This window comes from Delphinus delphis, chromosome 17 (assembly GCF_949987515.2).
Source record: "Delphinus delphis chromosome 17, mDelDel1.2, whole genome shotgun sequence".
In the NCBI taxonomy this organism is placed as follows: domain Eukaryota; kingdom Metazoa; phylum Chordata; class Mammalia; order Artiodactyla; family Delphinidae; genus Delphinus; species Delphinus delphis.
This window is the reverse complement of record NC_082699.1, coordinates 61,287,208-61,297,454: the sequence shown is the minus strand read 5'-3', so window position 1 is coordinate 61,297,454 and position 10,247 is coordinate 61,287,208.

Here is a 10,247-nt window from a genome sequence, read left to right as displayed (position 1 = left end):
CTGAGGAGGAGATCACTAATCTGGGACAGGAAGAGTGTGTTGGCACAGAAAAGAGCAAGAGCCTGATAGGCAGAACTGCCCATGTGATGACTCAACGAAAAGAGCTTTGTATGTTCAAGGGTCTCAAGAAAGCTTAACTGGGCTGAAAAGAAGACAATGTATGAGAGGAGCAAGAAGTAAGTCTAGGCCAATTCTTACAAGGTCTTAAAAGAATATTAAGGAGTTTGGGCTTTATCCTAAAGATAATAGAAAGTTAATAAAGGGCCTTAGCAGAGGAACTTCATGAATCATAATTACAGTTTTCAGGAGATCCTACTACTATGAAGATAATAGATCAGTGGTAACATGAGAGAGGCAATACTAGATGCAGGAGACCAATTAGAAGACCATTATGTATTCATTGTATTATTCCAGACAGAGGATGATGGAGACATACACTAGGCTGGTGCCACCAGAGACGGAAGGGAGGCGATGGATTCAGGGGGCTTTAGAGGTAGAATTGGCCAAGCTGGATGAATGGCTGTATGATGTGATAAAGGGAAAGTAGGTGTCAAAGATGAACACATATTCTCATGAATGATCACGAGAAACAAAGGAGGAGCAGGAATTCTTCTCTGGGACAGTAGAGTTTTGGGCGCTGTAAGAAGTCCAAACGGAAAGCCTGCGTGGGAAGTTGGATCTATGAATCATGGACTCAGACATAGATTTGGACTGGAGACACACATAGTAATGGAAGCCTTGAACATGTTAGGGCTTGTCTAGGAGGAGAGTGGACAGAGAGTACTGGACAGAACCACAAGGAACTCCAATACCCTATTGCTGCTTGGAGGCGTGTGACCCAATAATGGAAATAGTGTGGTCAGAGAAATAGAAGAAACAAATGAAAAGCAGAGGTATCAGGGAAGCCAAATGAAATGATTGTTTCAAGAAAATCAGAACCAAAAACGTTTCTGTTGAATGAGGCTAAGAAATAAGATGAAATGAGGACTGAATAGTATACTTTAGTAATGTTTACTTTTAAAAGTATACTTTTAGTAATGTTTAAATTATTAGTGACTTGGCAAGAACAAGATTAGTGAAATGGTAAAAGAAGAATGCTAAATAGGGAATGCAAAGTGAGAAACCACAGGGAATGAATATAGACAACTCTGTGAAATTTTGTTGTGGAAAGGTAAGAAGTTAAAATAGTAACTAGAAGGGTAGTTAGTCTTAATGGAGGAATATATACATAATACATGCATATGAACACAAACATACATGTAAAGAACAGGTGAACATATTTGGCTGATGATGGAGAAATAACTAAACTTGCGAGGGTCCTAAGAAGGTCATTAAAAGGATTAAAAGAAAAAATTTTGGAGTAGACTTGAATATTTTTATAGATTTCTAGACTGGAAGTTGAGACAAATTTCATCTGATGGCTTCTATTTTTCTGATAATTTGGAAGATAACTTGAGGTCGTCTGATGAGAGGGAGTGGGGAAGGAGACAAGAAATGCTTGAGAAGAGTAGAAAAAGAATTATTGTAAGGAGGTATGCACAATGACTTTCATAACAGGGTAGTCCTTTCAATCCACACTAAAGGCTCAGTTGGGAATGCTGAGCACATGTTGATGGTGATGTCAATTTGCCCAACAATGGGACTTTCCCAGCAGTACTCATCAACCTAGGGGTCGTCACAAAAGAGATGAAGAGCTGGATTCTTGGCTATCGGTTGGCTATTTGCCATGGAGGAGCAATGGAAGAACAAAAGAGCAAGGGAGTTTAGAATCTTAGCATGGCATACTATAAAGTCAAAATGAATAGGAATAAAACTAAAGAAAGAAGATAACACCAGGAAAGGTGGCATACTTGATTTATTTCCCATCAGAAAACACACACACAGAGACACACACACTCATCTTTATCTTACTTATTCTCCTTTAATACTTGCCTTCAATATGTACTTCTGTGTGATATGAGACATTGACATAATTTTCAAGTTCCTTTTATTTTTCTTATTCTTCATCCCCCTATTGAAGCATAATATTCTTTATGACAGGGGATTTAAAATGTTTACATACATATGCACTATCATGATCCATTATTTTCCTAGACCATACCAGTCTGTGAGATGCTAATGTGGTCACATTAACTATAAAAAACAACAGATTTGGGGCTTTCCTGGTGGCTCAGTGGTTGAGAGTCCGCCTGCCGATGCAGGGGACGCGGGTTCGTGCCCCGGTCCGGGAGGATCCCACATGCCGCGGAACAGCTGGGCCCGTGAGCCATGGCCGCTGGGCCTGCGTCTCCGGAGCCGGTGCTCCGCAACGGGAGAGACCACAACAGTGAGAGGCCCGCGTGCCGCAAAAAAAAAAAACAAAAATCAAACCAAAAAAAAAAAAAAAAACAACATTTTCTGTTGTCGCATTCCCTTTTCAGGACCTTGAACTCTCCCATTATTTCTGGGAGTCCCTGAGGGTATTTTGTTTATTCTCTTAGTCACTTTGGCTGCAGGTGCCATCCATTAAGGAAAAGAATACAAATACCAAGTATGCTTTTTCCTGTTTCTTCGAGAGTAATGCTACCTCTTTCCTTTGGTCCTCTCTCCTTCAGATTCTGTAGCCATTCTTTCTGAATACAATAATGGTTCCCCTATGGATACTGATGGCAGTAAGGGGATGGAATCCTAAGAGTACCAAAGCTTCATTAGATTTTCTGTAGTCTACAATGGGAAAATTCACTCTATGTTCCATGCTGAGAAAATTTTCTCTCTAGAGATACACCGAGTAGCACTCTCTGCTTCTCATGTGGGTCAATTCTCCTTTTTTCTTAGCACATTATTTCCTAGCAGATTGTTCCTTATTATACAAAAAAATCTTGTTGGGGATATCAACCATTGTAGACCTATGAATAAACTGGTCCCCATGCTAAAAAGTCCATAATCAAAATCTAGGATTTCCCTTCATATCTCTCTTCCAATCTACCCACCAACCAGGAGAATCAGCACTTCCCTTATATGCCCAGTTCTTTCCAGCCAAATCTACTAAAAGTCCCCCTATAAGCAGACACCAATCCCAAACAAATGGGATAGAGGGAGCCATTTTTATGTACTTCTTTCTAAATCTTGAGGGTTTTTTTTTTGCCATCTTTCCTCTTCTCCATCCTGAGTGATCTCTGGTTTTCACTGGTTCTCCCTGATCCATGGCTTGAAGCCAGTTGACTCATCTGGATCTCTTGTGGAGCTGTGTTTATGTTCATTGCTGTTCCTGTTTCTTTTTATGGTTAATTTATGGATATGATAATAGGATTTAGGTGGGAAAGAAACCTCTCCCTTATTTCTTTCTCAATAATATTGTCCCCAAATTTCTCTTCTGAGACCGTCCAGAAAGGGTATGAAGGAGAGAGTGGAAAGTTGTGTGGGTGGGTGAGTGAATCACTTTTGCTGTTTTGGGAAGTTTTAACTTGTGGAGATTCTACCAATGATTGCTAAAAATCACCTTAAACCCATCACTCTTAAGACTTAAATGTGAAAATGTATGATATTTCAATATAAGAGTTCTGTAGGGAATTTTCTAATAACTGACTTTTTCTAGTAGAAAATGCACAATCTCTTGTTACTGAACTTATGATACTGATGATACTGAGCAGGACCCTGTGGGGCTCCAGGGCACAAAAGCCTTTCTCTGTTCCCCATTTCTTGATTACAGGAAATAAGCTTCATTCAGCCTCCATGACCTTCCCTGAGTTCCAACAGGCAGCTTCAAACAAATTAGCATTTGTAGGGAACCGGGGGAATGTGGAGACAAGGGAGGAACAGTCAAAAGAGAAAGTAGTGCAGCCTTGGGGCAGGGTCCTTGTTCCCCATCAAGTAATTATACATAACAGTATCTTTGAGCTGTTTTGCAGATACTGAAACCCCACCAGGTGGGAGAAGTTAAAGGTATGGCGCCCACAAGCATGTAGACCCCAGACCGGTTGGAACCAAAAGGTTGATGCTGCTGACTCCCACTTACCTCATCACCAACCAATCAGAAGAATGTCGACAAGCTGATCACACCCTCTTTGAACCATTACTGTAAAACCCCTCACTGCACCCTCCAGGTTGGGACACACAGCTTTCGAGGGCATTAGCCTGCTGGGGCTCCCTTTGCCTGGCAAAGCAATAAAGCTATTCTTTTCTACTTCACCCAAAACTCTGTCTCTGAGATTTAATTCAGTGTCAGGGTACAGAGGCTGGATCTGGCTTCACTAATTGCTCTATTGCCTAGACAAGAGTCCAAAAATGGCAGGGAGGGAAACCAGAAGTACCCGTTTTTCCCCCTCTGTTACTCTCAGAATAGTTTTTGTTAAGTCTATTCAAAATTCCTATCTGAGTTTTGGAATCCATGTTATTTAGTAATTTCAATAACTCACAATAAACTGCATATGAAACATATGCAGTATTAAGCCCCCTTTGTAATAGAAGAATTCCAGCTAAGAAATGTAGAAAGAATGGTAAAATTAGAGAAATCACAATTTTATAATTCCTAATTAGGTAGAAGAAGGGCCTTTAGGGATTACATTTGATTTTCCCCAGCTCCTTACAGCCTGTATTTCCCACAGAGTCCCAGGGCCACGAATAACCTGGTTAACTGAGCAGACTGATGTGGTTCAATTCTAATGTCACCACTTTCTACCTGTGTGATGACACAGGAAAGCAACACAGCTAGAAAGTTTAAGTTTCAGTTTTCTTATCTGTAAAATGTTGCTGTGAATAGTAATTATCTCTCACTATGATGTGATTATATAAGATCTAAAATGTTTTATCTTCATTAACAAAAAGTCACTAATTACCTACTCTGCAACAGATGTTCATTTTGTTATAGACCTTGCTCTAGGTACTAGAAACAGAAAGTGGACAAGACATCCAACCTCTGGCTTCATGGAGCTTACATTTTTGTGGTGGAAAGACACCAAACACAGTGCAGAGGCAAATAAGCAAATGATTACAAGCCATGATAAGTGCCAGAAGGAAAGTAACTATCCCATTCTGAGTACAGTAGTCAAGAGAAACACCTCTGAGGAGGTGACATTTAAACAACGAAAGAAGAGGGGGAATCTTTGGTGAAAGAGGGAATATTTGTGTGAGGATCCTAAAACCAGGGAGAGTTTTGTCTTCTTTGTGGAACCTGCTATAGATGGAATATGTCCATCCTCAAATTCATATGTTGACAACTAACCCTCAATGTGATGGTATTTAGAGGGGGGGCCTTTAGGAGGTGATTAGGCCATGAGGATGGAGCCCTCATGAATGGAATTGGGCCCTTGTAAAAGAGACCCCAGAGAGCTTGCTCATCCCTTCTGCCATGTAAGGACATAGTGAAAAGACAGCTGTATTTGAACAAGGAAGTAGGCTCTCACCAGACATGGAATCTGCTGGAGCCTTGATCTTGGACTTCATAGCCTCCAGAACTATGAGAAATAAATTTCTGTTGTTCACATGCTATCCAATTCATGGTATTTTTGTTACAGCATCCTGAATAGACTAGGACAGAATCCATGGAGATGAAGCCAACAATGTGTCAATGAGCCACAGAGAATAAGTCTGAAATGATAGGCAAAGCCAGATTGTTCAGGGTATTACAGGCCAGGGTTAGAAATTTGGATTTTGTTCCAAGCACAACAGGAAGCTATTGCAGGGTTCTGAAATAGATAGGTTAAGTGACCCCAAGGTATGTTTTAAGTATACTTTCAATGTTGAATGGATTTAGAGTTAATAAGAGTGAGAGTGCCTGGTTAGGGGGCTGCTGAGTGATACAGGGAGGAAGCAATGGTGGTCTGGTCTAAGGTAGCTGGAGTGAAGATGGAGGTAAGGACATGGATTCCACATGTACTTATGACAGAATAAAGAGTACTTGATGACAGTTGGTGTGACAGAATGGAGAGGAGAAAGTGGGACTCATGATTACAACCTAGGATTCTGGCTGGTTCACTGGGTGAGGCGGTCATGCCATTAACACTGCTGAGGAGAGGATAGAAGACAATAGGAGCAGGAAGGGGGACAGAACTGGGAAATAACCAAATCAAGTCAGCAGTTCTTTTTTTCTTTTTTGTTTTTTTTTGGCTGGGCCTGCAGCATGTGAGATACAGGATCTTAATTCCCTGACCAGAGATCAAACGCCTGCCCCCTTCAGTGGAAATGCCACTGGACCACCAGGGAATTCCCTTCAAGACAGCAGTTCTTTTTAAGACCTGTTAAGTTTGAGATGTCTATGAGACAATCAAGCAGAGATACTCTATCTCAGCATGGGAACAAACAAGTGTCATTTTTTATTTTTAATAATAAACTTGAGGACTTCAAACTATACTACAAAGCTACAGTAATCAAGACAGTATGGTACTGCGACAAAAACAGAAATATAGATCAATGGAATAGGATAGAAAGCCCAGAGATAAACCAACACACATATGGTCACCTTATCTTTGATAAAGGAGACAAGAATATACAATGGAGAAAAGACAGCCTCTTCAATAAGTGGTGCTGGGAAAATTGGACAGCTACATGTAAAAGAATGAAATTAGAAGACTCTCTAACACCATACAGAAAAATAAACTCAAAATGGATTAAAGACCTAAGTGTAAGGCCAGACACTATCAAACTCTTAGAGGAAAACATAGGCAGAACACTCTATGACATAAATCACAGCAAGACCCTTTTTGACCCACTTCCTAGAGAAAAGGAAATAAAAACAAAAATAAACAAATGGGACCTAGTGAAGCTTAAAAGCTTTTGCATAGCAAAGGAAACCATAAACAAGACGAAAAGACAACCCTCAGAACGGGAGAAAATATTTGCAAACGAAGCAACTGACAGAGGATTAATCTCTAGAATATACAAGCAGCTCATGCAGCTCAATATCAGAAAAACAAACAACCCGATCCAAAAATGGGCAGAAGACCTAAATAGACATTTCTCCAAAGAAGATATACAGATGGCCAACAAACACATGAAAGGATGCTCAACATCACTAATCATTAGAGAAATGCAAATCAAAACTACAATGAGGTATCACCTCACACCAGTCAGAATAGCCATAATCAAAAAATCTAGAAACAATAAATGCTGGAGAGAGTGTGGAGAAAAGGGAACCCTCTCGCACTGTTAGGACACTATAAGGACATGTACCTTACTGCTTATGTTGGCATTTGAGATCAAAGATAAAAAAACTTCCTCTTTCATCTTACATATTCTGTTATCAGCCATGCTATTGATTCAATGGAGATGCTAACTACACCTATGCACACAGGTAAGGTTTTAGTGTAAATGGGGAAAGGAGTAATGCAGAAATGTTTGTGGGTTATCTTTTCGCGGCATTTAAAAGTGGGAATAAATGAAAGCTGTCACAAGAGAGAATTAGGTGTGGATGTCAAGTAACGGGTGTGGTGTTTAGTGTCAGCAGGAGGGGAAGCTTCTGGTACTGCTTAGATTTGTCTGAAGAGCAGTGGAATAAGAAGACAATTTTATCACCATGTCAATTGTGTCCTTTGACAAAATTGAGCACATTGCATAATGATAACTATTCTCAAGTTACTGAAAATAGTTGTGTCAATAACAGGTGTTCGTTTTAGGCAAAAATATACTTGCTAGTAGTTTTTCATGGCTGCCACTCATCATACATGCATATACACATCTTTTTTTAATTTAAGAACTCTGCATTTAGAAGAGATGTCTGACTTAAGGTACTCGTATTTGGGAATTTTAGTTAAATTAATATGAGTTTCGGTGGCAATTTGGAATGAGTTTAGAGAGGTTTTGATGTGATGATGGCCATTAGAATAAGCCAATTCTGAAAATAATAAAAGAAAATGTATTAGTTGCTAATGTCGCTGTAACAAATTAAATTCAGTGGCAGGAAGCAACATAAATTTATTATATTAGAGTTCTGAAAGCCAGAAGTGAAAACATATGTTCATGAAATTTGTAAAAACATGGTCAGAGAAAGCTTTTCATAATAGCCCCAAACTGAAAACACCCCAAATATTTATCAGTAGGTGAATGGATAAGCAAGTTGCGATACTGCTCAGTAAACTATTGATACACGTAGCTACATCTCCAAAACATTGTGGTATCAAAAGAAGTAGGACAAAAAAGAACACATTCTGTGGACTTCCATTTATAGAAAGTTCTAGAACAGGCAAAACTAATCCATGGCCATAGAAATCAAAAAGGGGATTTCCACGAGTTGGAGGTGTTGATTAGAAAGAAACATAAGAAACATTTCTGGGATGATGGAGCCATCCCATATCTTGTTGGGTACATGGGTATACTCCTGTACCCAAACTCATTGTACTGTGTTTTTAAAATGTGTGAATTTTAGTGTATATTAGTTTTACCTTAATAAGGAAATAAAAATAATAACACAAACTAAATATACAGCATTATTTTAATTTTATTTTAAATAATGTGAGCCTGCTTTATGTTTTCCACAAATTACTAGAAGTAAATAAACTGATTTATAAAAAAAGGTTATTGTCAAGTGATAAAATCATTGATATTTTTGTTTCTTTATACTTCCAATATTTTCTACTCTTCATTCATTATAATAAAGTCACTTAATAAATAGTGCAATCACCATTGTAGTCTATGGTATCTGTAATTTTTGATATCCTATTTTATATTTATTTTATTTAGTGTTATTTATTGATAGTACTTATATATTATTATTATTTATATTATATTATATTATATATCTATAATATATTTTTATTTTATTTATTTCATTATATTTATTTATACTTTTATTTTCTATTTATATATATATATTTTTTATATATATTTATGATATATTATTTTACTTTAAATTTTTTATTGTATTTGGTTACTATTTTATTCAAACGATGTTTATTGTAATCCAAGCAAAATTTATTAGTACAAAAATTGTTTAATAACTAAGACCAAATATTAAAGAATCTCTTGAAGAAATCAAGCCTTGATCTTGGAAGCATGGCAGAACTCTTCAAATGCTGGTTATTTCTAGGGTTCCTCTCCTTGATTTCCTATCTTTTTCTCTAATCTATGTATAATTTTGAGGGTTTAATCACATTTAATAACTGCCTCACCCCCAAACTAACAATTCCCAATATCTTTTTCTCTAGGGTTAATCTCTCTTGAGTTTCACTCCTACGTATTTATCTGCCTTCTGAGTATCTCCAACAGAAGGGCAGTTACCTCAAATACAACACTTTTCTACTGAAAATAATTAACAAACTGCTTTCCTAAATCTTTATGTATTGGGGGGGCACACTTTCTCATCACTTAACCAGGAACCTAAGGATTCTCCTCTTTCCCCCATTACCTTTCCATCTAATGGATGCCAAGTTCTGGCCAAGCAATCTCCTAAGTAGCTCTTGTGTCTGCCTCTTCCTCTTCAACCCAACGGTCACACACAGCCACAGTCGGGACTCTTATTAGCTCAAGTCTGACCAAGGTCAGTAGTAACCTGCAGACTTATTTCTCTGCTTCCACCTCAACGTTTACAGTAATTGCGCTTGGGCCAGTTGCTGGTGTGCCCTTATCAAATGCAACTTGGCTTCCAAAGAGTCACACAGTGACACAGCGTGAGCAGTAGAGTCAGCCCGCCTATGTTCAGATGAACTTTACCACCTACTCTGTGTAAACTGGGATAGGTTACTGACTTCTCCTTCCTCATCCTCACAGTGAGGAAGTAATAACACCCTCAAAATTAGGAGCCATACATGAGATAATCCAGTGAAAAGTACTCCATATGATACCTGGCTTATGTAAAGAGATTAATAAATTATATTTTACATGAACATGAATTTATATTACATATAAACACACATTTAAATATATATGTATAAATTACATTTATTAACTAAACGTCACTCTCTCCTCAAGGTGGCGTACAAAGCTGTGCTGATAGACTTACAACATTGACTAAACTTATTTGGCTTATATGTTAGGAGTCTTCAGGACTCAATTTCCATTTTACATCAAGAGAAACTGAGTTTTCACTTCATAAAGGGCAATGGAAATGTCCACCTTGTGTTATCTTTCCCTGTGATACAATCTTTTATTTTCCACCAGTTATTGCTAAATTTATCTTGATTCTGTGGAATTCTTTAGCATATGTGAAATCTTGGAATGAATTAGTGCAATTTGCCATTTTCTGTTTACTCAGTCATTTCTGTCTACTCTGTACAATACAAAAAGCAAGGCTGAAGTGAAAAAGACCCATGGAATATACTGCAGTGTACATACTGCAG